Source organism: Microtus pennsylvanicus, chromosome 8, assembly GCF_037038515.1.
Source record: "Microtus pennsylvanicus isolate mMicPen1 chromosome 8, mMicPen1.hap1, whole genome shotgun sequence".
Classification (NCBI taxonomy): Eukaryota; Metazoa; Chordata; class Mammalia; order Rodentia; family Cricetidae; genus Microtus; species Microtus pennsylvanicus.
Window position 1 is genome coordinate 47159158 of NC_134586.1, and position 27863 is coordinate 47187020.

A 27863-nucleotide genomic window follows, 5' to 3' on the forward strand; every position below is an offset into this window, starting at 1 on the left:
ATTGAGCTTTTATTTTTTTTAAACTTTATTTTAATTTTTGTGCTTTGACGTTTTGTTTGTATGTAAGTGTGAGGGTGCTAGAGCCCCTGGAACTGGAGTTACAGACAGTTGTGAGCTGCCATGTGGGTGCTGGCAATTGAACCCAGGTCCTCTGGAAGAGCAGTCAGTGCTCTTACCCACAGAGCCATCTCTCCAGCCTGCTTGAGCTCTATTGTTCTAGCTATGTTCAAACTAAGAGGAAACTAAGGATCTTTTCAGTCAATTGGGCTCCTGTATTAAGTGTAGCAGGAGGTGGTAGATGCAGTGGCCTCTGTTATCAAGGTCACTTTTTAAATTGCAAGCAGACTAATGAACGAGCATTAAAATTTGAGTCCTCAATACAAATCCTAAAGTGTCTATGATGAGCTGTTCTGTTAATTTGCAAACTTATGATGCCTTAATCTCAGGGTTGGTCCCAAGTCTTGTTCGCTCTTCTATTCCTGTGAAGAAACAGCATGACCAAGTCAACTCTTATATTAAAAAAAAATAATTGGGGGCTTGCTTGCAGTTTTCGAGATTAGTCCGTTATCATGCCAGGGAGCATGATGGCAGATAGGAAGACATGGTCCTGGAGAAGTACCTGAGAGTTTTGTTTCTTATTCTATACATTGAGAGATAGACTAACACGGGACCTGGCTTTTGAAACCTCAATGCCCACCTCTAGTGACATATTTAAACTGACAAGGTGACACACACCTCCTAATCCTTCTCAAGTTGTACCACTCCCTGATGGCTAAACATTCAAATCTATGAGCCCGTACGGGGCATTTTTATTCACACCACCCCAGTTGGACTAACAGAATGTGTAGCTCTCTGTCAATCAATGCAAAATCATATGCTAAGACAGAGAAGTCAGAATCAATATGTTTTTAACATTCTGCCTATTCAAATACCCAATGCGTCTTTATTAACTGGTTATATATAATATTTAGAGAAACATACTAAAGAAGTTGAAGATGAACATGGCTGCCTCATTTCCAGAGGTTCCCAGAAGTTAGTCTACACCTCCAGAACACCCTCTTGCCTCTCTTGACTAAGATCAGGGGTATTAGAACCAATGGCTACTGTTCATGGAATTCCTATTTCAGGTCTTTGACTCTAAATGGATGGTTTGGGTTTGAACTAAGGGGAAGCTTAAGAAGTTGGTTGACTCTTACTGTTTCAAAGTTTGTCTCGAGTGTCTCCTTGTTCTTATGAAACAGACAAACGAACAAACACAAGTGTACCTCCAAAAGTACCCAGTGCGTTACATGCTGTTCTTTGAGAACTGGTAACTTGCATGGGTATTTGTGCCACACAGTTGGTAGTTTTGTTGTTTTTAGAGATTAATTTGTGTTTATTAATCATGGGGGTAGGGGCTATACACACATGGGTGTAGCTGGCCTCTGAGGCTGGAGGTGTTCGATTTCCTTGGAGCTGGATTGTGCCCTTGTGAGCTGATTGATGTGGGCTCTGGGAACTGAACTCAGGTCCTCTGCAAGTACAGCTAGTCCCCTCAGCAGTTTTTGATAACTGGGTAGTTGTTTTTATCCTGTTACTTCCCAGAAACCGATCCCTGAGATCCTGGGTCTAGTTCTCTAAGGGTGGTTTGCGGGAATTATGTAATGGCCCTAGGGAATCTGAATTTCAGAATCTTGACCCTTCTTTGATTTCTTCCATAGCCTTTGTAGATACTGTCTGGAATACTGGAAGACTATTGTTAAATTTTAGACACTTTTGCATTCTGCTTAGAAATCATTTTTTAGTTTTATTGTTTCATTTACTAACGGTGGTGTTAATTACTTTAAATATAACCCTGGAAATGGGCTATGTCAGCTTGAAAAGACTATTTTTAACAGGATTTGGTTTAAAAGGCAGGTTTTATCGACATTATAGTAACACCATTGTTATCTAATTAGCATCTACTACGTGAAGGTACGTGATAGTACAGAGGCAAGTATACATAAAATTATCAATTGTCACATTTTATGAGGTTTTTATCATGAGTTTTATACAGTCATCATTACTTAACAGTATGAAATGTGGCCTTAGACATTACATCATGTGAAGACCAGGAGACAGGAACAAACTGAGGATCCATTTTTGATATAATAAGGTTTTAGTGAGGCCCTTCTGCATCTGTGTCATGAGCGTGAGTCACCGGCTTCACATCAGACCTCCGGCCTGTTATGATGATGTTTCAACTTCAAGGGGGTTTCACTATTTAAATTCTGAACCTAATTCTCAGGTTTCAGAATGAATCACATTCAAATCCACTTTTATGCTTTATAATTAAATAAGAAAATACTGCTTATACTTACATTTTTACTATTCTTGGACATATTATAATTATTTCTTTTAATTTCACCAATAAAATAGCCCATTTCTTCATTAGTAAATTACAAGACTATCGCAATAAAAAAAATTAGTTTGAATGTGGCTTGCTATCTCAAACAGTCATTTTCGTTTGGATTTTCTCCCCCCACTTTCATTAGTCCCCTTTGTAAAATGTGAGGATACTTTCTAGGTAAATTAATCCCTTCCAAGTGGTAAAATAACTTCCTTTTTGGAAAGAGTTATTAGAGTCTTATTCTTTATAATCTTAAATACCACTTATGTTGGGGTGAACAATACATGAAAAAAATTACACTAGTTAAAAAAAGAATGATTACGACCCTAGGCGAAGTGCACTGCAATTACACGTCTGTGGAAAAGTGAGCTTTCTGTTGGGAAATGCATGGCATCGATGCCCACAAAATAGCCAGAGTTTAAGTATTTTTTTTTTTTTGTAAATTAGGTTGTTCCTAGTTAAACAGGTGGCCTCAGAGGCTGGCTTCACTGTTGTTTTAATCATGGTTTAGTTACCATGGAGAAATATGCAAGTTAGCATTTACACACAGAAGTGAAATTTATGCTGCATTGATAATAGCCTAAATTTAGCGCAACTTAAGTTTACCGCTTCCTTAAAAAATAATAATAATAATAATAACAACAACATATCACTTTTATCCACGAACAAGTTAATTTCTTTAAATACCGTTATATTTTTAGAGAATTTCTTGGCTGCAGAATTGCTGCAAGCCTCTTTGGATGTGTCTCCTCCCAGAGAGGAGCGTCATCTACGGCCCCACATCTGATTGACATTAAGGGTGTCACCCTTAGGTAGAAGAAAAAGCCTCGGTTGGAGCAGCTGTGTGGCGAAACGTTACGTCTGGACACATATTTCTATCTAGTTGTGTTTCGTAAGGCTCTTTTCTTTTCAACTGAAAATTTTCAGAAATTGTCAGATTCTAAAGAGACCAATGCGATGGCAGGGTTTTCGCTGCCATTTGGATGTATTTTATAAAAGCAGCAGAACCGAGGTGTCCTTTGCTGCTGTCTGGATCTTCATGCTCACATAGCTGGGGACCTGGTTTTTCTTTTTTTTTTTTTTATCTCCCCCTGAATTAAGATGTGTACAGTCCAGCAACTGGGAGTTGCCTTGTCTGCCAGTTTTTCTACCGGGTACCTCAGAGTGAAGGCTGAGTTTCAAGGACGAACATGGTAAAAGTGTCCTGATCCAACATGAGGTCCCCCAGCACAGGGAGAGAGCAGTGGAACCCTTTCAACACCAGCTGTTCTCACAGATATAGATTGCTGCAGTGAAATTTTCTTAATATAATTCAGGGTGCTCTAGAGAATTCTCCAAAACAACTGTGCCAACAAGGCAAATGTTGAATTTTTCATCAGCTGCCCAATGCTGAGAGTTAGTGGGCAATCCGTTCATTCATGACCAGATGTTCAGTGTAGGAACACTCCGCAGTTAACTTGAACCTTGTGGCCTGCCTACCATGGGCTGCAAGGACGTTGGCAGCAAGCTGGCACTGGAGACTTGGGGCCTGCACAAGCAAAAGACCAAAGTGTGTGTCTGTGGCTTCCTGGTTTTCACCAGCGACCAGACAAGGTAGGGAGTGCTGAAACAAACCAGTGGTATCCCATCAATCACGCCCGAGGCCAGCGGCATTTACTCTGTGGTGGGGTCTGGGGGGAGCAGTCAGCAAATTCTTGTGCTCCTTTTTATTTCGGGGAAGAAAGGCAGTCTTTGTGTCGCTGGACAGAGTTTTCGAACCTGTCTGTAAACTATCAGAGTTTCTGTGGTGGGGGCATGAGATGTGGTGAGTAGGGCAGGAAAGAAAAAAAAACTTTCTAAATTTAAACCGGAAGAGGCAAGAAAACTTAATTCTTAATATTGAAATCTTAGTGCATCCAGTGTAGAATTGGAAATGCGTGATTTTTTTTCTTTCGGCAAACTTCGTGATTGTAGGTGACAACACTCAGACCTTCCATTCATTGTTTGTCATTTCTTTCATAGCATGTTTTCGGTCCCGTGCTGTTTTTGCGAGCTGCTTTAAGCTACATTGTTCAGAGAGCAGGACTTAGGTGAATCAGTGGGTTTTGTTTTTGTTGTTTTGTTGTTGTTGTTGTTGTTGCACAGTTTGATTTTCTACTTGGGAATGGATTCTTCCAGTCCCACTTAGCTGTGGGTGTGGAGCAGGCCCATACCTCTAGGGGAAGGTTCAGTCCCATGGAAGTCTGCTCTCTCCCACCTCTTTTGTTTTAACTGGTTTTGATTCAGAGCTGAATGGACAAAGGGGAGTTACAGGTATTTCTTATGCAGCAGTATTGGAGACTTAATAACGGTGGCTCCTCAGTGAAAAACTAACCTTTGGTACTTGAATCTTCAACATACTAGATGTTCTCATGGGGTAAGCCTTTTACTTTGGGGAAGCTGTGGGGTGCTTTTGCACTGTTGAATTCCTGCCACCCCCACCCCCAAGCTGCCCATGTGTGATTCCTAAGGCCGACCCAAGGAGGTTCTTGGGAGCAGCCCCTTCAGTCTTGTTTGCTTTGGCAGAGCTTTTGACCTTTGCTTTACAAGGTTTTAAGGAGCATTTCCTGCTTGGAGAGAAGGTGGGTTGCACATTGTGTTAAGTGTGGAAATTTCGGGTAACACATTTGTAACCTGGGTATCCCTATTCCTTAGAATCACCCCCAAGAAGTAAGTCAGTCAGTGTCTGTCTCTCTGTCTTTCTCTCTCTCTTTTCTTGGCTTGTTGACTTGGAATAAAGGGGTTGTGAATTGCAGCCTGGCCTGCATCCCAGCTGCTGGAATGCCAGGTAAAAGCAGTGTTCTGTCTCCCTGGATGCTAACTTGAAGGTGGGAAAGCGAGAACCAGTTTCCAGTAGCCTGACACTGCTCTTACCTTGCTTAGGTCCTCTCCAGCTGCTCCCAGCCCTTCCCAGCCTCTGCCATGCACACAGTTTGTTCTTGGGTGTGAAGGCAAACAGTATTTGCCTTGGCAGCAGCGGCTTTTCACGAAAGCTTGCTGTCTCGGCAAGAAACCACAGCACGAGCTGCTCTAGGTTCCCACCGGCAGGATGGCCTTTTCCCACATTTCCTTGCTCTAAGGAAACAGATTTTTGAACCTTTTTTTTTTTTAAAGACAAAAATGCCAACATTTAGCAGCTGGAGTCACTGTGTAATTTATGGTTTCGCTTTATGTTCTTGTGGATTTAGATAAATTAAAAAATCCACAATTATTGATAAATTATGCAAGTTTTTACAAAAAACGATTAAAAATAGACTCTCTTGTTATGAGAAATTCAAGAAAGTCATTGTTACCTAAACAGGTATTCTCAAATAGTCTCTCTTTAATGGTTTTTAATTGTTCTAATTTACTCATAGTCTGTGACATCTCAAGGAGGTTCCTGAAATCTCTTTGTTTTTCCTTGAGGAACAAGTCAGGGTTTATTCTTTGAACTACTTTAGTTTTTTTTTAAAAAAAGTCAATTTACTTAATTCTGTTTGTTTATTTTTTCCGAGCATGTCAGGGCTTTGGTCGTCCTTTCCATGACTTCCATTATCACAGCTCTCTGTTAGGCCTGCCCCCTCGCATGGTGGTGGCTGAGACACAGAAAAAGCGCCTGTGCCTTTTGTGGAAGTTTCTGGCCTTTTGTTAACCACAGACTCTGCCGTGTAGTCCAGCCTCAAGTTCTCCTCCTTTTCTTAGGTTTCATGCCTCCCCACCTCTTACCTGTTTACTCTGAAAATCCTTTATAGTCTGGGCGCCTCGCCCAACACGAACCGTATCAGAATCGGGATGGGAATGCAGAGAGAGGAGAAACAAATAGCAGTGTGTTACCGCAAGACAGCACTTTTTATCACGTCTATGCCCAGACTCTGGAGTTTTGCTTTTCTTTATTATTTAAATTTCTGTTAATAGAGACATAAGTTCTGAGAATCTTTAACACCCCCACACCACCCCCCGTGGGGCTGTACCTTTCATTAAAATGGAGCTCTCACACACTTGTTTTCCTGATTTCTCAGAAAATAAAATAGGAAGTGAAAGACGGTTTGCTGGAGACGGAGTGTAACCCTGAAGATCATGCGATCTCTTGGTAGATTTAGGGTCAGAACATTAGCTGTGATGAATAACTGGGGGCAGAGTTTTTCTTTTCTTTTCAGGGATAGCGGCAGTTAATCATTTTTATCTGCCCGCCTTGTAGACTTGATGAGATTTATTATGTATGCCGCATGTTTATGGCGTTTTTATTATATGGTGTTAATTTGTTGTAACTGCCACCACGATTTTTTTCTTTCTTCCTTTCCCCCCCTCCCTTGAGAACCCTTGAAAGCAACTAAGTGTCAACTGTTACCTTGTGCCTTAGAAAATATCATTTAATTTTCAGTGTTAGTAAAAGCCATCCTAGGCTATAGGGTAGCAAAAATGCCAGTGTTAACAGCGTGTATCTGCCAGCAGATAAGAAAACGTGTGTTTTAAGTTCTCTTGAATTCTGCTTTCGGTCCCTGATGGAACATGGGTGGGTTAGAATACAAGTTCATGAAAACCATTCATAAGGAACCTAGAAGTGGGGGAGCCATGTTCGGGGCAGGTTGGTAATTCTCATTTTGTTCATTAATAGAAAATCATATATATATATATATATATATATATATATATATATATATATATATCACTTTCACATCACTGCTAGGTAAGACAATTGAGCTGTTTAACATTTAAGCTGTTTTAAAAGTCGCACAGCGAAATGAGGCATTTTAGAACGGCGTCTGCTTTTTTAGCTCACGCGTTCTCAGTATGGCTATGGGATCTGTTAAATATAGAGGCCATTCTTTAAATAAGGCCGACAGTTAAAATTGGGAAGCCAGAGAATTAGATTGGAAATGATTTACGATGAGTCTAGAGGACATTAAAAAAATAAAGTTAGCAAAGGAAATCCGCTGGCTGGATTGGCTAGAGCGCAGCAGGAGATTTTACTTTTCATGCCTTTTGAATTGGCTGGATGTGTGGGCACCGTGTCGAAACTGACTTCCCGGAACAATCGGCAGAACTTTCCTTTTCATTGTACACGCTGGCTTTTGGCTTGGTGTTGCCATTACAAGCCTCTGACTGTACCCCAGTCATGTTCTTGTTTTGACAGTTAGAGGCTTTTTCAATAACAGAACACCACCCATTCTCTTAAGAGCATTAGCTGATGAAATAAGTAGAAGCTGGATCGAACGGCGGCTTTGTTTTTGTCTCGCAGCGTGAACATATGGGTCGTTAATAGATGCCATTTGAAGATGACACATGGGTGTGGCTGTGGAGGTCGGAGTGTGTAGTAATCCCAAGTGCATAGATCACTGATAGGAGCTGCTACACATTTGTTCACACGGCATTCTAGGAAGTACATAGATTTGTGTGTGTGTGTCTTTGGAATTAGCAATGACAAATTAAAGAGGCAGCTCACAAGCGATGTCAAGCCACTCAAGTACAATGTGGTCTTTTCATAACTCAACCTTGTCCAATGGTGGCTCCTGGGGTAATCAAGAAGCCTTCCTTACAACAGGAAAAGAAAATGACTGAGCTGTTTTAGATACAAATTAATTGATTCTTCCCATTATGTTAGTGTTAAATTAACTAAGAAAAGGTTTTATTTACCATCTATTGGTAAAGAAGTTGGAATACTAAGTTTTGGATTTTGGTGTTCTCAGAGATATACCAGATCCCATCCATCATAAGAGAGCATTGTTTGGCTTCCTCCCCATCTACCGTTTTCTATGGATTCAGTCTGTGATATCTTTACTGTTGCCTAAGATAACTTAGAAAATCAACTTCATCCTCAGATCCTAGCCCGTGGTTAAGGTAGTGAAACACATGCAGCTGTAACCTGGAGTTAGCCGCAGAGGTGGGCATTAGATTTCGGGGTTAAGAGGAAGGCTGGATACTCAGTGCTCAACAAAACTCTACAAACTCGGTGCTTAAGCACAACCATGAGTGGTCTTATTTGATGCGTTGATCGCTGAAGGGGAAGAAAGAAAATTAGTTTGAAACATACTTGGCAGATGAAGAGAAAGGAATTTATTCAGTAACAATACATTGGTGTGGAGAAAGCATCTACCTCAGTGATGGATAATTCATTATATATCTATATGGGTTTTTTCCCCACTTATAATCAATCAAGGAAAGGTGCCCTACAGACTGTCTTTCTCATCTGAAATGGTTTTTAACCAAGAATTTTGCATGAAATGTTTTGCATAGAATTGTCCAGTTGAACATCCTGATCTTGAAATCAGAAATCTAAAATATTCTAAAACCTGATAGTTTGGGGTATGCTAAAAGTGTGTCATTTCAGAATAATGTGGATTTCAGGTGTTCAGTTGAAGAACCTTGAGCCTGTTTTGTATCCACAGATTGTTATATAGACGAGAAAACTGAGTCTTTGAAGGGTTTTATGATCTTCCCACTGATCCACAGGAATGAGATGGGACCATGGTTTCCAGTGAACCACTGTGACTCTTGAACAAGCCCTCTGAAGACTCTCTCTAGCCAGGGGGCACAGCCAGGGTTTGCTGATCCTAGAGGCTCTTCTTCAGAGCTAATGCTGAGACAATCCACCTGCCATTGCTGTATAGAGTGAGAGGCCCAGATCAGAGGGGCTTGTGATTGCTCTGAAGAATGGCACAGCAAGGAACTTGAAGGACTTGGGAGGCAATGGTGGTGGGACTTGATGTCCCTAATGTTTGGGACACCAAGGGTGTGAAAGATACTTGTTGCACTAACAGACGAGACGAGAAGGCAGGCCAGGAGGGAATGAGCTGAGCTTTGGGGGTCACTCAAGTCACCGATAGGAATTCCTGATGTGTCTTTCTGGAAGACAATGAGCACACATTGAACTGAAAGTTAGGAAGGCAGCTCATGCTAGAGATGTGGACTTGAATTCACAAAAGCCAGTGTAGACATGGAGACTGAATATTCTATGTCGGGGAGAAGGAAGAGTAGATGGAGACAGAGACCAGGCTATAATCAGCCTTAAGAGATACAGAAAAATCTTTGTGCACATGAAGATGACAGATTTGTAGGCCATGCTTCAGGCACGTAGCTATGCATATTCATATCGGGATACATATTCATGTACGTATTTATGTATGTATTCCTATATACATTCATATGTATTTCTCTGTGTGTTTGTATATGTATCTTATTCATGAGCATGCGCTGTTCTCTTCAGCTCACATATGTATCTTTGGGAGTCTTTCCCACCTTAGCTCGCAAGTGAGGAGAAGGGTAGGGAAGGTGGCAGTCCCTCCTGAGAGCAGCTGACGGGACGATGCAGCTCCATGTTGCCGCGCTCGGAAGTAGGAAAAGGAAGACTGGGTTGTCTTTCAGTATGTGTGAGGTTCAGGCCACCATGTAGGATTTTATGCCTTCAGAATGCATTCCAACACATAAGCCTGGCAGCTTTAAATGCTCCAGTAAATGTTAAATGATTTATAGCAGAGTTTCGCAGAATTCAGCAAGACGACCATTGTGTTGGGAAATAAGGGGTGACAGTGTGGTCAATAAACTTGTTAACATTTCATTTGGGGGGAGATTTCTGTCCTCTGGATGGCATCCACTTATCTGCTCTCCTGTGCTAGCAAAGCTTATTGCTCTTCATGCTTTTACCAATGACAGAAAGTACGGAATTTGTTTCCGTTCCCTTCCTTGTGCCTTTTCTTAATTTTACTAAGGTGAACAAATAAAGATACCAGTCTTAGCCACGTTCTGTTTTATTCCTCAGCTAAAGCGTTTGCTGTGTGTTGTTGATTGAAGAGGCGACATTGCCCCCCAATTCTTTATGATACCAGTACTTTCCTTCAGGAGTTCTAGAAAGTTCCTTCCCAGCAGAAAGCCTTTAGTGATGAATCTTCTATCCTTACCCAGCCCTTGGCCCAGTGGTTAGAATGCTGAGGGTCATGCCACAGGGAAGAGGCTCCCGGGCTGCCCACTCGTGAGGCTGCCCTTGACAGGAAATGCCTGCAAACATGCCAGTGTAGGTGAGGCTCATTTTGAGAAAATCTGCCTGACAACCTGTTGCAGGTCACCTCCTTTTGGGGTGCTGGAGGGCATTCTTTGTGTTCTTCCCAGAAACCTCCAGTTGGCACTGTCACTGTTGATATCATGTGGTTTGAGAAGTCCTTCGTTAGCAAGGTATCTTGACTTTGGAGATTTTAACCCAGTTGGCCTGTGCACATTCCTAGAGGAGGCTCTCTTGTTGTGGTTGATTCTGGTTAAACCTTTGCTCCCACAGCTTCTCTCATTGACTGTGCCTCTCAGAGTCAAGAGGCCCTTCTACTCTGGTACCCTTCTACTTTGGATAGTTTCTTTCCACACGACGCTCACAGTGACTTGACAATCAGGGGGCTGAGCGAAGTTGCCTCAGGGAGATTTGGAGTCAAATACATGTCTTTTAAAAATGTTTTTATGAGCATATATTAATTATACATAATAATGGTTTTCGTTAGTGTATTTCTCTTTGTTTACCCACCTCTTCCCCTGTTTCCTTCTCATTCTCCCTGATCCCCTCCTTCCGCCTACTGGCTGCTGGGGTTAGGTCCCTTTAGGGTGACTCAGTGAGTTTCATTAAGCTCAGTTATATAGCATAGTGAGAATTTTTTTCCAGGACATGGGCACCCTATTGGTGGCTACACTTGTGAAGAGAATGTTCTTTCCTCCCCATTACCCACTGACTGTCTGTGTCATCTGGGAGGACAGGGGCCCCATGAGCCTCTCATTCCTCTGTGATGGGAAGTCAAAAGGCCCAATCGTATGCAGGTATGTGTAGGTATTACAAGTTTAAAAGGAATCCAGCCAGGTCACGTAAGAACGTATTTGTTTGTTTCTTTCTTTTAACTTTTAAAAAGACAGATTTTGGCTTATCTTGCTCAGAATAGCCTCAACTATTTCTCTGCCTCAGCCTTCCTAAGGTCTTCAACTTTAGGCCTGTGCCTGGCTTACAGCCTTGTAACTGTCTTCTTGCTTTTCTTTGCTTTTCTGTTACCTGATTGTGTTTCTGTAAACCAGCACTTTCCCTTTGCCTGTCTGGCTCTGTCTTCCCAAGGCAGATGCAACAGCCTGTCTCCCATGTTGCCAGCAACCTGTCTAGGCACCTCAGGACTAATCATCTCTTCTCCTGAGGACCCCTCAACGATAGAACTTCCTTTTCCCACTCCCACCTCTCCCCTAAGTGTGCCAAAAACTGAGCTGAGTTTGCAGAGGGACACTTTTATTCCAGGTTAGATCAGGTCCTCCGCAGTGCATCTTTTCCCACCACTTTCTTTAATCAAACAACTTAATTGGTTCAAGGTGATGGGCCTGGTTTCCAGTATTTTTCATAGATATTTCTCTCTTGGCCCCCTTCTCATTTTCTATTTCACTGTCCTGTGTGTGTGTGTGTGTGTGTGTGTGTGTGTGTGTGTGTGTGTGTATGTGTGTGTGTGTGTATGTGTATGTATGTGTGTGTGTGTATGTGTGTGTGTGTGTATATGTGTATGTGTGTGTGTATGTGTGTGTGTATATGTGTGTGTCTGTGTGTGTGTATATGTGTGTGTGTGTGTCTGAGTGTGTGTGTGTATATGTGTATGTGTGTGTGTGTATGTGTGTGTATGTGTGTGTGTGTCTGTGTGTGTGTATATGTGTATGTGTGTGTGTGTATGTGTGTGTATGTGTATGTATGTGTGTGTGTGTATGTGTGTGTGTGTGTATGTGTGTGTGTATGTGTGTGTGTATCTGTGTGTGTGTGTGTATATGTATATATGTGTGTGTGTGTGTGTATGTGTGTGTATGTGTATGTATGTGTGTGTGTATGTGTGTGTGTGTGTCTGTGTGTGTGTGTGTATATGTGTATGTGTGTGTGTGTGTCTGTGTGTGTGTGTATGTGTGTGTATGTGTGTGTATATGTGTGTGTATGTGTGTATGTGTGTGTATATGTGTATGTGTGTGTGTGTCTGTGTGTGTGTGTATGTGTGTGTATGTGTGTGTATATGTGTGTGTGTATGTGTGTGTATATGTGTGTGTATGTGTGTGTATGTGTGTGTGTGTGTATGTGTGTGTGTGTGTGTTGAAGGCCAACCTTGGATATTATATGGATATACTGTTTGAAGGGACACTTTCATTGGGGATCATTAACAGGCTGGCTGACCAGCCAACTTCAGATTGGCCAGTTTCTGGGCCCCTAACCCAGGAATTACAGAATTAGCTTTTACTTGCATTCTGTGGACTAAACTCAGGTCTTTGTTCTTGTGTCTCTCCAGCTCTATTCATTTTATTAGACTAAGACAATAGTCTATCGCCTGAAAAAAGCAATTTATACTTTCAGCCACGTGGAATTTTTCCCTTCTATTTTAATTTTATGTGCATAGATTTTTTTTGCCTTCATATACCATATGCATACCGTGCCCATGGAAAACAGAAGAGAGTACCAGGTTCCCTGTAAATTGAGCTAACGATGGTTGTCAGTCACTATGTGGATATTAGGAATCAAACTCAGGTCCTCCAGAAGAGCAATCGGTGCTCTTAATTGTGAAGCCATTTCTCTAGACCCAAAATAGCATTATATATATGGCTTTGCTCAGGTCTCTAATATTCCATATGAAGTTGCACATTTCCATGAGTCTCTGTGGCTGTTGAATGCTCACCTGAGGCATCTGCCCAATTGAAAAGGATTTAAAAATCATCTTGAGATAGAGGCTTTGTTCTTTGTCATTATTCCTTGAACATACAGTGTGGTGGCAGTTTACAGCAGTTCCTTCCTCGTGTTTACAATTGTAATCAAAGATAATTTGATACATGCATAAGACTATGCCCAGACCACTTGCAGATGTAATTCTGTAAGGCCATATTATACAAGGGACTTGGGCATACAAGGATTGGGTCACCCATAGGGATCCCTTTTCCCCATGGACACCAAGGGATGACCATATGTCATCCCTTAATCATGCCTGCTGTTATAATGAACTTTCTTCTTGGAAGTGAGGGATGTTAATGAATGGTGTCTTTCAACACAGAGCTAGCTGAAAGCATTTGCTGTGTATGGGCCACCTGCAGCTGGCCCATCTCCTCATGCCACTTCGCCATATTAATGTCAGACGGCGTGGCCATCTTCTAATTAGAAGAGGAACACGAGGCAGCTTCCTGATGTTGTTAGCTTTCGTGGTTTCCACACTGATGTCTTTGACCCAGGGTTACGAAGACTCGGAAAAGCATCCACCAGGCTTTCTGTGCAGGAGCATCAGTTGTCTCCTAAGTCTAAGACCCAATTTAAATGCTCATGGTCTCTCGTCACCCCTACAGTGGTTCTTAATGTAGGCTCTCCAAATCCTAGGAGCTGTATTTTGGGGCTTAGGGTCTGTAATCACATAGGTTTTGAAATAGTTACATCATCAAGGTTAGCATGCTTCATGCAACAGCAGTCTCGGTTTATGCAGCTTTCCTCATTGGAACTAATACATCTTTAGAGAATAATCTGCAGGGGAAGCTTGATCCAGCTTTCACCCTGCTTACCTTTCTATGGTGCTGGCATATGTTTACATCGTCCCTGTATGAAGTCTAAAGACGCTTCCTAGCAAATCCCAGGGTAAAGATATACTTGAGTATGTTAAGCAGAATATTTCTTAAGATTTTCAGAAAAAATCCTTGATTGGTTGCTCTCACGGAGCCCTCCTCATGGCCAGCACAATGCACAGTGTTAGACATGGCCACGGTGAGGGTGGCACCAGGGTCAGCTTCATGGGTCTTGCTGCTTTCCCACTGTCAACCGGTCCTGTTTGGAAAGGGTGTGTGGAGAGGATGTGAGGGGCTCTGGCACACATGTTGCTTTAATTGAGCTCTTTTTATGTTTATGAAGGTCTCAAGTTCATTCAGTTGTTTGCACAAGATGAGACTTGTGGGGTTAACCAGATGTCAAGTTCCTTGAGTTTGGGCCATAAACATTTCAAGCTGTTAGCTCTGATAGGCAGTTTGGGAGCCATGCTCTGCAAATCAATCAGTTCTTCATGTTGGCATTGGTAGGTAGACTCTGTAACTTAGCAGTTTTGGTGGGATCTCTTGGATTTCCTCAAAGGAATTATTTGCTGTTAAAAAAAAATTGAGAGTCTCTTGTTAGACTTCTGAATCAATAGCAGATGAAACAAACAATAAATCACCTAAGACATGGTGACCAGTTCAGATGCCATACAGATGTGAAAAAAAAAATGACACTCTGTTTTCTAGGTTTTTATTTCTAAAATGTAAAATTTTGTGTTTGAAGTGTTTCGTTTTAGATATGGCACATTGTAAGTTTTACTAGCATGTTTAAAAAAACATTAATCATATGGAAAGGGAAAGATTTTAACACTACTACGGTAATGTCTATGACTCAACAACAGAAATTGTTGTTAGCGGAAGAGCCCCAAACAATTCTGTCTTGGGGGAAAAATGTTTAGCTGAAAGGCCACAGGAAAGATACATATTCACTGAGAGCTGAGAGAAGCAAACACAGAATGTAAGATTGTTTTACTGAAGGATTTCTAAAAAGAGTGTAGTCAGACTGTGGAGGAAACTCTGTTGTTCAGGAATAACATCGTGTGTGCCTCAGACGCTGAGGGAAGTAAGTGTAGACGATGGTAATGTGAACTGCTTCTGAGATGCAGAACGTGTTGGTGCTGGATGCGTGTTGTTTCAGAGCAGCAGTTCTGCTACAGGGAGCAAGCCAGCTTCCTTAGATGGCACAGGTATGTACCAGTGCCAAGAGATGCTAACTTCGAAGTCCTTGTCCTTGCTGTTGGCCTCTTGCTGTTGTCTCATCTGATGCGCAGTGCTGGTCGCACTGAATAAAATTCTCTCCTAGTGGCCAGACTTGGAATTCTTGGCTGGTGTGCTAGGGTCTCGAGGGTGTAAAGTAAGAATCTGTTGTTCCTTGGATGGAGCTGGCTGGCCCAGGCTGATGATCTTGGATGGCCTCTTTGTCCCTCCCAGCAAGAGTCCACGTTTCTGACTCCATTCTGACCTCCAGAGACAGACTTGGTATATCTAGTGTCTTATTGACTTAGTCTTTAGTTTTACATCCCAGCCCCTCCCTGCCTGCTCCCTTCTTTTTCGTTTATTTTTCAAATTTCACCATGTTCAGACATTCTTCATGCTTTTGTTTATAGTTTCCACAATTTTTATCTAAATATCAGCTCTATTTCATTTGTTTCTATATCCACTTAATGCCTTTGATGCGTTAGAGCATAAATCAATTTTTCTAGCAAGAAGACTCTGCACTGCTCTGCAGAAGAAAGAATTCTATCAGTTGTAAGCTATGGCTGGATGGAAGACAATCCAGTGGTGTAAACCAGGGCTCTCAGACTCATTCTGTGAGGCCAAGCACCAAGAACTTTTGGCTTCACAGACCGTATTAGTTCATTTGCAATGGTTTAATTTCACCCTTGTCATTGTAAATCAGCTAGAAATGATACATGAACGATTGGGAATGGCTTTGTCCCAACAAAACTCGACCTATGCATACCGAAGTTGACTTGCAGGTACTTTTTCATGTCATAAACTAGTCCTCCTAGTATACCCCAACCATTCTTGTAAGGGGATTTAGGTTTTACTAAGAGACTTTGTGTGTGCTAGGCTGAGGGTGTGTGTGTTCATGTGTGTGGGAATCAGAGGTCGATGTCCCCTGTCTTCCTCAGTTGTGCTCCACCCTATTTCTTGCCTCGGTCACTCAGTGAATGTGGTGCTGATTCATTATTCTGGCTGACCAGCAAGTGCCCAGCAAGGTTTCTTCTGTCTCTATTTCTCCATCCTCCTACCCCATCCCTATCCTTGTTGTGGGAAGGAAAAAGGTTTTGTTCCAGCATCATGGAGATATGGATGGTTGGAGATATATCTATCCATTTATCCCCCCCTCTCTCTGTCTATCTGTCTGTCTTTCTATATGTCTGCATACCTATATACATATGTATGTATCTATCTTTGTATATTTATCTGTATATATATGCATCTATCTATCTATCTATCTATCTATCTATCTATCTATCTATCTATCTCTAAGCACATAGGAAAATGAGAAAGAGATAAAAGGAAGGGCTCTATAGAAACTGGCAATATCAGTAATGGGTTAGAAGAAATGAAGGATTCAAAGAATGGCTCATTTTAACATTGGAACATAGGTTTGAAAGAAAAGACAATTTTTGGATAAGAAACTGGCAAAAAACAAAATAAACAAAAAAACTTTGTTTTGCCCAGTGGGCCCTGCTCTCCCCCGTGTTTCTGCAGCCCCGGCCAGTGTGATATTGTGTGCTGTCAGCTCCTAGCCACTGTGCCTGTCCTCTTGGGTGTCTGTGTGCCACATCGTTTTGTTTTACAAGTTTCTTAGAGAATTCCTTATCCCCCTACCCTCTGTCTTTCTTTGCGGTAGAGCGCCCAATGCTAAATCTCATGTCAAGCTGCCCACCACCCCTAAGCCTGTGTTAATTCCAGTTTGCATATAGTTTGAACAAGACCCTAGGAGTTACTTATTCTCAAAATTCTGCATAAAGAAGCTTGGGTCAGTGTGACTTCATCTCACAGCTGGAGACAGAGTGTGAAAGTATAGAAATCTAGTTGCTGAGTGTTCCCTTATCTGCCTCTGTAGTCACACAGACAAGTCTCCACACTCGATCAGCCGCCAGGACCCATTTGTACAAAGCATTCATTGGGTGTCAGTTATTGGTATAGCCCCCAAATCGTATCTTCATGTAACTAGCTCAAAAGTATTCTTATTGTGAAAAACAGCTTCTTAAAACAAGGTTGTTTTCCTAGGGGATTTGCTCTCGTGGATTACGGTGAGCTAAGCAACCTTAGCGGTGGCGTATTGGTGGTAGTGCTGTCCCCAAGTTAAAGAGCTGCTTTCCAGTCCATTTCAGCTACGTCGTAGCCTTTTGAACTCAGGGAAGGTTTTGAATATTTTAACCTAGGATTCTGTCATCTGAAGATGGGAATAAGAAAGCACCTACCTTATTATAGAAATGAAAACATTATAGTTTATCAGATTTTAAATTATACAGAAAAGTTTCTAACAGTGTTGGACTCATAAAAATAATGCTCCCTTAATTGACAGGCATATAACTAATTAAATAAAATCACTCCAAGGCATTAGTCTGCTTACTGTCTAGGCAAAGATAAGAAGTGGCATTTGAATGCTGGAGTTAAAGGTACTTTGATGTATTCGTCCTCTCCACATTTGTAGTCTATCTTAACATAGTTTTCACACACATACAAAGGTGCATTGAGTGCGTGTGTGTAGGATCAGAATTTGTGCTCTCTGAATAGTTCTCACTGGGATCAAACTAATGAGAGACTAACTCATTTTAACATCGTGTTCATCTGTACATCTATCTGCCCAGGCGCACTCGTTCACTCCCAAGTCATTTAGCTTTCCAGTTTTTCAAAGACTTATTCTTATTAGTTTGTGTGTTTGTGTGTGTGTGATCGTTCATGTGTACATGCAAGTGCAGAGGCACCTTGATCTTCTGAAGGTGCAGTTATAGGTTGTGAGTCACCCAGTGTAGGTGCTGGGAACTTCTACTGCTCGGGTCCTCTGCAAGAACTGTGTGGACTCTTTGCTGCGGAGTCATCTCTCCGGCTACTAGTTCTTCGTAACTGTAGGAACAGAAGAATCTAGTCATCTTGTCTGCAGTTTTGCTTTCCTCTTTTTTTTTATGAGTTTCTTTAGTTAAAAGCAGCCGTGACATATGGCAGGCATCATCAAGATGATTTTTGCATTCTCTTTTTCTATTTCACCTTCTCTTTCTCCTAACTTCCTCACAGTTTTTACATCTGGAATATGTGCATGACCTATGCCACTCAGCCTCCTGTTCCCGTGTCCTCCAATTCTGTGAGATGAAAGAGAACCGTGGTGTGACACCACGGAGGGGTCAGAGAGAGTTAAATTAAGATCTGCTTTATATGAAGTTAGGAGTTGGAGATGGCGATGCTGTCTCCCTGGAGTCTGGTCTTGTAATAAAGCAAATCCTATGCACAGCCAGCCATTTGAGCCCCGTGGGCTTTGTAGGGTCACAGGTTCCTAGTTGGTATTTCTACTCAGTGATGAAGCTAAGATTCCAAATCAGATATTTGGGGTTACAGATAGAGCTTGATGGTTGAGTGCTTGCCTAGCATTCATGAGGCCCCTGGTTCAATCCTCGGCATCAACCACAGGGGGTGGGGGAAAGTGTATGAAATCAGATCTTTGATATTTTTTTCCCCTAATTTAGGTGATTCTTTAGCAATTTTCATTACCATTGCTTTGGAACATTCACTAGTTTGCCTGGTTATTTTGCAGTCAGAGTTCCAAGGCCAAAGTCAAAACTGTAAACACTAAGTTGTCGGGCAAATAGAGCACCGAGGTAACCTGCGTAAATTGCTTTACTGGGGACAAGAGATGTCTTTAGCCCATTCCAGGGAGAATGAATTGTCTCCGTAGCACAGCTTTGGGGATGTCACTCACATCACCTCACTGTCCCTGTGCCTTAGCTGACTGTGAGGCGGGACATTCTGTATGGATGAACGATAGCACTAAGGCAAGATGGCTGAATGATGTTTTTTTTATTATCATATATTTATTATGTATACAATGTTCTGTCTGTGTGTATTCCTGGAGGCCAGAAGAGGGCACCAGACCTCATTACAGATGGTTGTGAGCCACCATGTGGTTGCTGGGAATTGAACTCAGGACCTTTGGAAGAGCAGGCAATGCTCTTAACCACTGAGCCATCTCTCCAGCCCCCGAATGATGTTTTTCAGTGTTGCAGTGGCCCATTGGATGCCGTCTGTGTTAGTGACTATGCCATTGCTGTGATGAACACCGCCACCAAAAGCAACTTACAGCAGAAACAAGTTATTGAGAGATCGAGGAGAGGGCTCATTATTAGGGGAAGAGAAGACCCAGCATGGCAGCAGGGGCAGAAGGCTGGCTTAGCACATTTCATTCTCACAGCAGAAACAGCAAGCAGGAAGGAAAATGGTGCTGTAACCCCCCACTGCTCACCGCCAGGGCATGCTTCCTCCAACAAGACCCCACCTCCTCAAGGTTCTGTAACCTCCCCCCAACAGTGCCACCAGCTGGGGACCAAGTGTTCAAATACGTGAGCCCATGGGGATTGTGTCTCATCCGGTCCACCCCATTCTCCAAGGCACACCACACAAACTCATCTTGAGAGGTGAACAGGGGTTTGTACTTTTTGTGGATGGTTCTTGAGCACATGAAAATTTAAAAAAATAATAATATTTAGTCCATGAACGTGTATCAGTTCCCCGAATCGTGTTTCTTAATTTTGTGTCCCTATTATGATATTTGGCTGCCTTTGAAGTGCTAATTTTTAAATTATCATTTTAAAAGTTAGCCATCCAGGGATGCCATGGTGTGCACATTGCGATGTCATGGTGCAAACATGTGATGCCGTGGCGCACACATGTGATGCTATGATGCTATGGTACATACATGTGATGCTATGATGCTATGGTGCATACATGTGATGCTATGATGCTATGGTGCACACATGTGATGCTATGATGCTATGGTGCATACATGTGATGCTATGGTGCACACATGTGATGCTATGATGCTATGGTGCACACATGTGATGCTATGATGCTATGGTGCATACATGTGATGCTATGGTGCACACATGTGATGCTATGATGCTATGGTGCACACATGTGATGCTATGATGCTATGGTGCATACATGTGATGCTATGATGCTATGGTGCACACATGTGATGCCGTGGCGCACACACGCGATGCCGTGGCGCACACACGTGATGCCGTGGCGCACACATGTGATGCTATGGTGCGCACACACGCGATGCCGTGGCGCACACACGCGATGCCGTGGCGCACACATGTGATGCCGTGGCGCACACATGTGATGCTGTGATACACACATGTGATGCTGTGGCGCACACACGCGATGCCGTGGTGCACACATGCGATGCCGTGACGTACACATGAGATGCCGTGGCGCACACATGTGATGCCGTGGCGCACACGTGTGATGCCGTGGCGCACACGTGTGATGCCGTGGCGCACACATGCGATGCCGTGGCGCACACATGCGATGCCGTGGCGCACACATGCGATGCCGTGGCGCACACATGCGATGCCGTGGCACACACATGCGATGCCGTGGTGCGCACATGCGATGCCATGGTGCACACATGCGATGCTATGGTGCACACATGCGATGCTATGGTGCGCACATGTGATGCTATGGTGCACACATGTGATGCTATGGTGCGCACATGTGATGCTATGGAGCACACATGCGATGCCGTGGCGCACACATGTGATGCTATGGTGCGCACATGTGATGCTATGGTGCGCACATGTGATGCTATGGTGCGCACATGTGATGCTATGATGCTATGGTGCACACATGTGATGCTATGGTGCGCACATGTGATGCTATGGTGCGCACATGTGATGCCATGGTGCACACATGCGATGCTATGGTGCGCACATGCGATGCTATGGTGCACACATGCGATGCAGTGGCGCACACATGCGATGCCGTGGCGCACACATGTGATGCTATGGTGCGCACATGTGATGCTATGATGCTATGGTGCACACATGTGATGCTATGGTGCGCACATGTGATGCTATGGTGCGCACATGTGATGCTATGGTGCGCACATGTGATGCTATGATGCTATGGTGCACACATGTGATGCTATGATGCTATGGTGCACACATGTGATGCTATGGTGCGCACATGTGATGCTATGGTGCGCACATGTGATGCTATGGTGCACACATGTGATGCTATGGTGCGCACATGTGATGCTATGGTGCGCACATGTGATGCTATGGTGCGCACATGTGATGCTATGGTGCGCACATGTGATGCTATGATGCTATGGTGCACACATGTGATGCTATGATGCTATGGTGCACACATGTGATGCTATGGTGCGCACATGTGATGCTATGGTGCGCACATGTGATGCTATGGTGCGCACATGTGATGCTATGGTGCGCACATGTGATGCTATGGTGCGCACATGTGATGCTATGGTGCGCACATGTGATGCTATGGTGCGCACATGTGATGCTATGGTGCGCACATGTGATGCTATGGTGCGCACATGTGATGCTATGATGCTATGGTGCACACATGTGATGCTATGATGCTATGGTGCGCACATGTGATGCTATGATGCTATGGTGCTCACATGTGATGCTATGATGCTATGGTGCGCACATGTGATGCTATGGTGCACACATGTGATGCTATGGTGCACACATGTGATGCTATGGTGCACACATGTGATGCTATGATGCTATGGTGCGCACATGTGATGCTATGATGCTATGGTGCGCACATGTGATGCTATGGTGCACACATGTGATGCTATGGTGCACACATGTGATGCTATGGTGCACACATGTGATGTTGTGGTATACACATTGCCATGTCATGATATACACATCGCCATGCCATGGTGTACGCATGTGATTCTGTGGTGTGTACATGTGATGTTGTCATATACACATGTGATGCCGTGGTATACGCATTGTGAGCCTCCCTTGCAGTCCTCGTCTCTGCTTCTGCATGTGTTCTTGTTCGTATCTGTAGAGGAGCGCTTTTGTTTTACCTCTCAGTCAGTGGGGTTGATCTGGTCCCCGAGTGTGAAACTGGAGTACTGTGCTTGGAGAAGGCATCCTTTCCCTAAGTGTTCAGCTGGGATGTGTCTCGTACTCTTTATTCTTTACTTGGGGAACTTTCCAAGTTCTCAGGGAACATTTAGGACATAGCTTAATCCAATAAACTGAGGACTGACTTGAAGGTACATTTTAGTCGCGTCTCCCAGGGTCCTACAGACCATAACAACATGTGCGTACACCATGACGTGACACCAGAAACACAAGCATTTCCTTTTCTCATCAGACTGTTTTCAGTTCTATCTTTGAACTTCCCGCTCTTCTCTTACTCACCCTTAAATGTCTGTCTGTGCACATATTTACTGTGTGTGTCTATTTGTAGGTGTGTGTTGATGCGTGGGTGCAGGTAGGTGCATGTGTGCCATGGCCTGCATGCCTGTGAAGGTAAGAGGACCCAGTCTGGTGTCTCTCTGTCCTCTCCTTCCACCTCATTTGCAGCATGGCCTATTGTTGGCCATGTTGTTTGCTGGGCTAGCTAGAGGTTTCTCTGTTTCTACCTTCCATCATGCCGTAGGAATGCTGGGAATCGGAGGAGTGCTGACCTCCTCTGGATTTCCATGGTGCTGGGGATGGGTCCTCACAGTCACTCAGCAAATACCTTCTCCACAGAGACATTTTCTTAGCCCAATTACGCTTTTTGTTTTTGTTTATTGAGACAAGGTTTCTCTGTGTATCTCTGACTGTCCTGGAACTTGCCCTATAGACCAGACTGGCCTCGAACTCATAAAGATTTGCTTGCCTCTGCCTTCTGAGGGCTGGGATTAAAGGCGTGAGCCACCACCGCCTGGCTCCCAGTTCTGCCTTTATCTTTCTTCTCTCCTTATTTCCCTTCTCCTTTTAGTTCCCACTTCTTCCTTCTCCCCCTTTCTTCTAGCTTAGGCCCTTCTACTTGTCCGATATTTATTTCTTCTGTCTAAATATATTCAAAAGTAATGCTCTTTTGGAGCTATATGCTAACGGATTCTTCTCTTTTCTTGCTCTTAGCATGGCTGTGGTTTGATTTTTGCTGGTCATTTACTGCTTCATGGGTGTGCAGATGGCTTAAAGCAGGATGGAAGGAGCTGAGATCTTCAGTGGGAAGGGCCAGCTAGCTGTCTTCTTCAGGTTCGCTTCAAGGGACTTGGCAGCTGTTTGGTTTGCCCACAGTCTGTTTAGTGCCGGGCTTTCTAAAACTGGCCAGTAGACAGACAGTAGTAGTTGATGTTATGGTTCCAGAGGGTGGCCCTGTTACTTGAAGAGCAGCCCAGTTGTATCTTGTCAGCTTATTGCTTTCTGTCGTAGCTTGAGAGTTCAGATGCCCCTGAGTTCTCTTTCTGACTGGACTTTCACTGAATGGAGTTCTAAACACAGTCTTTGCCGCAGGCATTCTTGTGCTCGTCATTCGTGTTCCTAAGTTCTTCAGTGTGTGGAGTTCAGTCCTTTGTATATGTCCCCTGCTGAGAAAGTGTTCTGGAATGGGATGTCAACCAATGGAGAGCCATTCATTCCATACGTTTTTTTTTTTTTTTTAAAAAGCACACCGTCAATATTTTTTTCTTAATTGAACAGTTTGTTGAACAGACGGGTGCTTTAATTATGGTGGTCTAAATTTACACACATTGCGGCGGTATTTTGCTACATTAATTACCTTACTTGTCAAGAGTAACAGGTAATTACTACATCAACTCACCCTCCTGCAGTATATGGAAACAGAACTTTATTTGAACAGATTCGGGGAACCAGAGTGTTGTTCCCCGGCCCTTCACTCTCTGCTGAGGGGTGGCAGCATTGCTGGAATTTACTGAATGATGAAACAGGAAAGGTGGCTTCTTTTTTATTTATGGCCTCCCACCTAAGATGTATGTCCAGAGATACCTATGGATTCTGGGAGTGTAGGCACTCTAAGGAATTCTTGAGATCCCTGTTTTACTCTCCTGTCCTTTTGACCTGTGTCAGAGAAGAGGTGTGACCCTCTCAAGGCCACACAAGGCATGAATCAGTTCCCAAACCCAAATCAGCTCCAGACACCACCCGCAACACACACAAAACCCATAAGAAGTACAGCAATGATTTCTACTGAGGGTATAGAAAAGTCATTAGATAAGGTATGAACATTTATTCATGTTGCCTTCCTCATTTGAACTTCTAACCAATGCCTTGGCTGCCTTACAAAGCTAGAGTGTTTATCACTGTGTTCAGCTGACCTGCCAGGTATAGCTCACACCATCTGGATTCCTTTCCTGTGTTCTTGGTGTCAGTTTCCATGATAAGCTGTATTGAAGTTTTCTTAAGGTGTGAACATTTTAGAGCATATAGGATGCCCTTAGCAAAATGATGTCACATGAACTCTTCTGGCTTCCACGGCTCAGAAAGAAAAGGCTCTCTGGCAGCTTGTAGGCGTGGTCCTGAATATGCACAGTGGCATAACACACACATACTGTATTAAAAGATTAAAAGGCTTTGTCCCTTTTTTAGTCAAACACCTGTGACAAAAATTACAAACTGTGGTTAACATAGAATACTTACAAGTGGTTTTTAGAGCCACCCAGCGTGGAGAGGCTCAGCTTGGAAAGAGCCCTGGTACCTGCTTTTCTTTTTCAACTGGAACCATGAATGGGTGATGTGAAGGATGTTGAAGGTTAAAGGCGCCATCTTGAAGACATCATAGGAGATGGCTCGCAGAGGCCAGAGTGGGTCTCTTTGGGGGTTGCTCTTGAGTCAACAAAGGAAGATCGATCTTCTGGTCCTCAACCTACCTCAGTTTCTGTAGTTTCGTATGGTCTTGTGTCATTGCAAATCTCTCTGCAGCTTGTCGTTTGTTACAGCTTCAAGTAATTGTCTTAGTGATGCATCGATTCTGCAGCCGTCTCCCCAGGGTCCGCTGGGTGCCAGTCATTGCTGTGTTTCTGGCAGGGGCAGGGTACACAGCAGCCATCTAATAGGAGGAGACAGAGGAGTGAGGGAGGTGGAGAAGCACCATGCAGGGACAGTTCGCAAAGGTGACAGACAGGCCTCAGTCTGGTCCCAGAGGCCTCTTGTCAGCAGTGATATGGTTTCAGATCTGTAGACTTATAGCCTCAGCCCCATAAATGTAGGAGAAGTGGAGAAGAACCTTCGGGCAGAGAGGATGATCAAGCCTCTATTGTGGGGTAGCGGAAAAGTCCAAGTGGCTGCACTGGGAATGGAGAAATGAGAGGACTGGGGACAGGGGTATCATTAGGGTCCTATGTGCCATGGCCAAGGGCTGCTGAGTTTCATCTTCAAACTGGTATATGACTGTTACTACCAGAGCCTTCTAAGTCAGGTTCCAGAAATAATGGCTGCCTGGGGAGTGGCTTGTGGTTTCTGGAATCCTAAGAGTTGTCGGGAGAGGGAAGGAGGGAAACAAGGGAGGAAAGGCACTGGTATACTGAGCTGGAAGAAGCCTGGAAGCTGTCCACGCAGCTCTACTCGTTCTGATTGAAGCAGGTGCCCCTGTCATGAGTGTGGTGAGGCACAGTGATGCTCTGACAAGGGATGAAGCATCCCTCCCTGGGAGGATGTCCTCAGAGCCTGGATCCTGAACCACTATCAGTGTCCCTGGGACTGAGAAATCTAAGTCTGCTGGCCTCCTTGTAGCCTTAGTGAGTCAGAACCTGCAGCTGGGGCTTAGCTGGTGACCTTAAGGAGCTCCCATTGAGCTGAGGGTCGATGGGACTTGGTGCCTTGGGTGGGGTTCAGTGTCTGAGTCTCCAACCACTCCCCACACTCCAGTTCTTATGAGAGAAGAGTGAGACAATGGAGAGGGGCTCAGGGCACAGGAGGACCTAGGTCTCTGGGATAAGCTCCTTGGGCTTTGTACAGTGGAAGAATTCAAGCCTGCTTTGTTTGATTGAAGACAGCGATCTCTGTCTGAAGGAGGGAGTGGACCTCTAAGAAGGACAAAGGCTGTGGTGCAGGGTCCCAAACTGCTCTCGTTCTTTTTCCACTTTTGATCCTCCTGCTTCTTTTGCTACTGCTGTTCTTCTAATTTTCCTTCCAGAAAGTTTAGAAAGCCCTGTCAGTGTGACCCCCTTCTCCCTGTCCGTGCTGACAAGGGACACCATCCTTTCATGCCATTTGCATGCTTGTAAAAGTGTGTCTCTTTTACTCAGTCAATCTGTCCTTGTTTGGGGTTTGAAAATCCTGACACTCTTCAGCTATATATTATTTCTTTTAAAATTTTAAAATGTTTTTTATTAATGTTTTGAGATTTCGTGTATTTTTTGCTGTAATTATTCCCAACTCCCCCTAGATCTGTCCTAATTCTCTGATTCCCCCCCCCCAACTTTATGTATTTTCTTTAAAGAACCCATGGATTCCCAATTTGTGTCGACCACATACTTCTGGGGGTGGGGCCATCCACTGGAGCATCGTTCACCTCCAGGAGCCTCACCCTTAAGAGAACTAACTCACCATCTCTGAATCCACCACCTGTCCTCAGCTCTTCAGTGAACCCTTTTCCCCTGCATTCTAAAATGTTCACTGGTTTAATCGTGTGCAAGGCTCACGCAGGCCCCTGTGACTCTGTTGAGTTGGTGAGTGCAGCGTCAAGTCAGATCCAGGGGACAGTGCTCCACTCGGTTCCTCCCTGATCTCGGGCTCTTACAATCTACCCACTCCACTCCAGTCATATTTTTGAAGATTAATACCAATGTGTGTGCTTGATGTGTCTGCTTTTCTTAGAGTTCCACATATGCTCCCCTGCTCTCCACACAGCCTTGTCCACCCTCCCAGCTCCCAATCGCCTTTAATGCCTTGTGGTTTATTCCTCGTGCAAAGCCTTTTCTGACCTGTGCTGGGGTCAAGTCTGTGTTAATCATTCCCATATGGTTTTGTTAGTGCCTCCCGGTAGATGTAGATTTGAGAGCACAGAGACCTCATTTGTCTCAAATTCCAGCAGGTCCCACTTCCAACATCGTGTTAGCACATGGTAAGCCCTGGGAAAGTGCCTTGCCAGCCGGGTACTCAGAGGCAGAAGCAAGTAGATGTCCCTGAGATCAAGGCCAGCTTGCTCTACATAGTGAGTTCCTGAACAGCCAGAAAATAGCTCCTTGGCCAGAAATAATAACATCCCAGGGCACGTGGCCACTATAGCCTTCTGCAGTGACTAGAAAGAAAGCAAAGTGAAATTAATTGTTTCATAATGGCCCCATTCTCAGTGTCGTTGTGGTTGATTAAAACAAAGGTCTGTGATTTCTGTTTTGATAGCCTATTTCTTAGGGGGCTGGAGAGATGGTCAATCAGTCCAAGAGTACTGGCTGATTTTCCAGAGGACTTGGGTTTAATTCTCAGCACCCACGTGACAACTCACAACTGTCTGTAACTCCATGCAGTACCAGGGAAGCTGACACCCTCACACAGATATGTACGTGGGCAAAGACCAATGCACATAAAATAAAAATAAATACATTATATAAAAAAGATAGCCTACTTGTCACTAAGTATCTTTGGCTTTTTGGAAGCTAGAAAGAATGGTAGGCTTTATTAATGTATTTTATTTTTAAATTGTGTATGTGTGTATGTCTGCCTGTGTCCTTGTCCATGTCCATGTTGAGGCCAGAAAATAACTTGGTGATGAAGACTTAGATACACAGTGAGTTCATGTCAGCCTGGCAATTTGATGAGACCCTACCTCAAGTTTTAAATAAATTAGGAAGAAGTGAAAAACCTAATAAAATGGATAGGTACCAAACTAACCAAAAGGCAGAAAGATAATACCCAAATCAACAAAATCAGAAATAAAAGGGGGGACATAACAACAGACATGGAGGAAATCCAGAAAAACATTAGGTCATATTTTGAAAACCTGT

At 43.6% G+C, this 27863-nt stretch overlaps 1 protein-coding gene across 7 annotated transcripts in view; it reads left to right on the forward strand.

The window, feature by feature from the left end:
• Positions 1-27863, forward strand: part of Foxp1 (forkhead box P1) — a 609381-nt gene that overhangs the window by 180773 nt on the left and 400745 nt on the right. The gene's annotated exons all lie outside the window — the stretch shown is intronic.